The 5,409-nt window shown below is 42.5% G+C and overlaps 1 non-coding gene across 1 annotated transcript; it reads left to right on the top strand.

Annotated features, from left to right (window-relative positions):
* On the top strand, window positions 1-108 carry LOC135878800 (U6 spliceosomal RNA). The gene has a single exon (XR_010561407.1). It is a non-coding gene; the product is annotated as a U6 spliceosomal RNA (small nuclear RNA).
* The last annotated feature ends 5,301 nt before the right edge of the window (window positions 109-5,409 follow it).

Here is a 5,409-nt window from a genome sequence, read left to right as displayed (position 1 = left end):
GAACTTAATTCGGCAGCACATATACTAAAATTGGAATGATACAGAGAAGATTAGCATGGCCCCTGCACAAGGATGACACACAAAATTCGTGAAGTATTCCCTATTTGGTGGGAGGGATAGCTCAGTGGGTTGAGCATTGCCCTGCTAAACCCGGGGTTGTGAGTTCAATCTTGAGGGGGACATTTAGGGATCAGGGCAAAAATCTGTCAGGGACAGTACTTGATCCTGCTGTGAAGGCAGGGGATTGGATCAACTCAAGTATCAGGGGGTAGCCATGTTAGTCTGTATCTACAAAAACAACAAGGAGTCTGGTGGCACTTTAAAGACTAACAGATTTATTTGGGCATAAGCTTTCGTGGGTAAAAACCTCACTTGCATCCGCAGAAGTGAGGACTCAACTCAATGACCTTTCAAGGTCTCTTCCAGTGCTATGAGATAGGTATATCTCCATATTTAAAAAACAAAACTGTCCCACATCTCAATTTAGGCACGTTAGCCCAGATTTTCAACAGCTCCCATTTAGGCCACCTAGAAAAGTGGCCGCATTTTCAAATGTACTCAGTACTTGCAGGTCCCCATGGGAACAGTGGAAGATGTAGGCGGCTGATGTGTTTTGCAAATTTGGCCCCAAAACAAAGCCCAACTTTGTTTATTGTAAACACTGGCAGAAGCCTTCTCCTTAGGGTGACAATCATGTAGGTGCAAAACCAATGCTTGTTAACTAGGTTGTCACAAACATTTATGGACCATGACTAGAGTCTCCTATAGCCTAAAGTAGCAAAGCATTCAGCAGCTGTTTGAGCAGGTGATTGCAGACTGGATGGACATTTGCTGGGCTGTCTACAGCAGCAAGACACCTAGAGTTGTCCCTGTAATGTCCTTGTGCCTCTTTGTTCCCTTCCATTTTCTCTCTCTGTTCCTTGTGCTTCTTTGTCCCCTTCCATTTTCTCTCTCTGTTCATTGATTCCCTCTAATTCCTGTCTGTCTCTCTTTCTGGTCTCTATTTACTTCTTTTGCAGATCCCCATCACCTGCAGTAGAACCCTGGCCCATATTTCTACCTCACAGTGCTTTGCCCATGGCCAGTGCTGCTCTAAGAAAAACGACAATGGATCCTACTTCATTTCCCATGCAGCAGGTGCTGTGGGAGAGGCATTCCATGGAGGAACACAGCAATTCTTTACTACCCAACAGTGCCAGCACAAGAGCTTTAGCTGCCTCTGAAACATGCTGTCCTCCCAGGGCTCTGCCGTTACTCCGGCAATAAACAGTCACTAACCGCTTTGCTGCCCTAGGCAACCCCCTATCCATAGGCGACTGGTGCTAATTGCCTGCAGATATCCATTTGGATAGAAGGTAGGTCAACTCAAATACCAAGTTCAGTTACACAGCTATAAACACAATAACAAAATTTACCTACTTTGGAATTGCCCTCACCGGTTGTGTTATTTTTTATCCCAAATAGGGTCTGAACTACAGTCATGAAGGACACAATCCCTATATATAGTTTTAAGAAAGCATTTTGGGATCCTTACAGATGACAGGTGTTATTTAAATATAATATTATTTATACTGGGGGTACAGAGACACATATGAGTTTCTTCTTATTTCAGTGACATTATTAACCTGACTATTTATAAAACTGAATTCATATCTAAAAATGAGGGCTTTACATGAAATAAATGTTACAAGTTCAAGACCTCATCCAAGACCTCATGACTCTTCTCCAGGGTACTTAAAAAACACCAAAATCTCCAACAGAAGAATAGTGACATAGGCATTTTGTGCTGTTTTTTCTTAATGGCACAAACAAAAACATTGGTCCAGTTCCTCACTTGGTGTACATTGGCATACCTCCAATACTGCTCTTTTTGATTTATGCTAGCTGAGGAGCTGGACCATTTTTTCCCCCAGAAATATATCTGTCCATTATTATTATTATTTATATAGAAAATATTCCTCTCCTGAAGGAGTTTATAATCCCATTTTGGGTGCCCAAGGGATACAGAATCAGAACCGAATTTAGGCACTTATAATCAAAATTGAATTTAGACCCACAAAATTCCCTCCCTTCAGACAGTCCTGGTTACACAATAACCCTGGCTCTCTTTCTAAGAGGAGTGAAATAGCAGGATTTTGAAATACCTTGTTGGTTCATGTTTGCATATAAATGCTGATTTTATCTTTTCTGTACACAAAGTAAACACAAAACTGTTTTACGATAATGTTACAGGTGAAACATGCATCCAGAATGGCAAAACAATCTTTACTTAAGCTGATTCCGTGCCCAAGAACTGTGCCTTAGTCCTTTATATACAGTGGTTGCCCTGCTCAGGTAACCCCAACTCCTCCCATCCCTATTAATTCATTTCAACATACAAATATCAAAAGGCAGGAACAATATCCAAAGGTACACAGAAAGCAGTGCTGAAAAGATGACCTCTTTATAAGGCAATCTGATCTGGTCAAGACAGGTTCCAGTCTAAGAAGGATTTACCTGATTCTTATACCAAGCATGTATAAAAACTAGTTTCAAAGCATGTAAAAGACCCTGTGTTGGCCCCCGATCTAGCAAAGTGCTGGGCACCACCCCCTTCCATTGGCTTCCATGGGAATAGAGGGCACTCAGTATATTTCAGGAAGCAGTCAGTACCTCACAGGATCAGGCCATTTGATCACACCAATGTGCACTGGCTCCAAAGCCCATTGAATCAATGGGCGTCTTTCTTTCTACTGATTTCAGTGAGAGCTGGATCAGTCCCTAAGTGAACACACACACACACTAATCCACACTGGAACCCACTTAAACAAATACCAGGCAGAGAAACACGAGCTTGTTGCAAGAATATAGGATTCATTCCACTGAGGGAAAGCAAACTGTACCCCTTATATACATTTACAGTATTGACTACTGGAAAAATATTGGAAAATCAATCTAAACCAGGAGATTTTAATAATTAATTTAGATTTTTTCCTAATAATGGATGCCACAGCAGCTTCCTCTTAAAAGGATAAAGTGGTTGGCAATGGCAAAATAATAGCTTGTTGCTGTAATCCATTTACTACTGGGCAGAACTGCCATGAAATAATCCCCATTACAAATGGCCTTAACTGATTGAAAGGGTATGGAGATTGAACCACCCTTCTGCTCTAGAGCTGGTGTCTACAAATTGTAGGGACGTGATCCAAAATCCTTTGAAGCCCACATTTCCATAGATTTCAAAGAGCTTTGAATCAAGCCCATAATGAGGCATTCTGAATGGTGGTCCAAAGGCACCTTGCTTTATTGCTGCCTGGTGCTGTACCTGTTCTGTGGATAAATGGAGGACTTCAGTCTCCACGGGTGTCAATCCCGCACCTCTCACAAGCACTAAATTCCCTTAGTAAAAGAGGGAAAATGTGTTCCAGAACTGCATTGCCATGTCTTTCCCTCTGGCGGTCATATTAAACTCAAATCCCATTACGTTGACAGCAGAGCTGTAAGACCAGGAAGCGTAACACAATCATCTATGTGTAACAATTTGAAAAGCAACGCTTCAGGATATTAGCTCTTTTAAATTAAACCTCTCTTCTCATTGCATTGTGCAAAACATTTAGCAAAAGGACCAAGATCTGCTCAAGAGGACTGTTAGTGCACAGGACTCAGAGTCTAGTACCTTGAGTTTAGGGAAAGAAGGGTCATAGGAAAAGGTTGCCAAGTGAGGTGGGATTAAAAGCCATAGGCCAGAGCCTTGGACTACAGTCTGGCTGATTATTCAAGCTGCGTTAAATAGCTGGAAAGCTCCCCTAAGCAGGCAGCTAAGGATTCCCCTTGACTAGGGAAATCCCTGAATGGTGTAAAGCTGGTGTGGCCAACTTTATGCGACCCGTTCCTGCTCCATGGCCAAGGGAACACTGAGGTTAATGGGACTTATATCCATGCTTAAGTGCTTTGCTGAATAGTGAGTGATGGCTGAAGTGGCCTGGAAGGGGGATATTAAGGAGTGGGGAAGGTTGGGGGACGGGGCAGGAGGAGGTGGAAAGCTTGATAGTGGATTTTTTAAGAGTGTTCTTGAGACAAAGTAGAGTGTTGCACATGATACAAAGTCAAACACAATGGACCAAATCAATCCCTTGTGCAACTCCGCTGATGCTTATATAGGTTGCATAAGGGATGAATTAGACCCATTATATTAAAAACACTACATCTGATTCTCCCCTTCCTTTGGGCCAGATTCCCAGTTAATGTAAATTGGTGTCGTTCCATGACTTCACTGAATTCCCATTTGCACCAGCTGGGGTTCTGGCCTTTACACTGGTGTTACGCCAGTGTAACTATTGACGACAGTGGAGTCACTTCTGATTTACAGAGGGGTAAGTGAAAGGAATGTCAGGATTCATATATAATTCAGTGGACCTGAACAAGCTGAGAACCAATGAACCTGAGAAATGTGCACTGGTGTAACTACATTAACCTCGCTACCCTGGTGCAAAATACAAACCTCTGATGTAGATGAGTCACCCCAATGTAAAGAATGGTTTCCTTCTGTAACATACCAAATTACATTACATCTAGGGTAAACTCTGTTTTATATTGGTTCACCTATTTGCCTCTGGGGTTTGCAGTGGTGTAATAACACTGTGGTAGCTACCCCAGTGCAGATTTCTCAAGTGCAGATAGGGCCTTAATGTCCTCAGAAATCTCAGGGCTGGGCCAGAATATGGGAAAAGTGGATTAAATCCTCAGGAAAGAGATAAAATACACATGCTTGTATTCCAGTTTCCACATTGACCCACTAGCCCACCCAGACACATCACCTGACCTCACTTGGGTGGCTTTTACTGCCCTCATTGTTCCTATAAAAACTCAAGTGGATTTCATTCAACACACTAAATGGAAACTCTTTTAATTGCCTTAATCCTGAAAGACAAAAAACAAAACAAAATCACCACCACCACAACCCAATATCCCACACAGCCATAGCCCCAGATTTAAAATCCACATGTTCTCCGTATGTATATAATGGATTTCCAAATGCAAGATAAGGCTGCTTCTATTTGCCTATCCATCTATCCTTTGCACTGAAGGCAATCATGTATATGGCATCAGAAGTGAAAAAAAGAAAAGAAAAGAAAAGAAAAGAAAATGCCATATGAAAAATATACTACTCAGCATCTCAGAGTTTCCAGCAGAGCGCAGATGCGGTAGCCACGTGTCTCTTTGTCAGCTAAGGTTCAGAGTTGCTTCTGATTGGGTCCTGGCTCGCATCCCAGAACCCTCGCTCTGTTCCCTCAGGCCCCCTGGTGCTTCTGAGTTACCTCCAGCCCCTTTGGTCAGTGATTAATGGTGACCATCAATCAACCATTCCTGAAACAAATGCAATAGGCAGTTTGCGATAAACCTTTAAAAGCCCTGCTCCCCCTGCCTTTC

This window comes from Emys orbicularis, chromosome 4 (assembly GCF_028017835.1).
Source record: "Emys orbicularis isolate rEmyOrb1 chromosome 4, rEmyOrb1.hap1, whole genome shotgun sequence".
NCBI lineage: Eukaryota > Metazoa > Chordata > Testudines > Emydidae > Emys > Emys orbicularis.
Note: the sequence above shows the minus strand (reverse complement) of the source record. Positions and strands in the feature narration are given on the sequence as shown.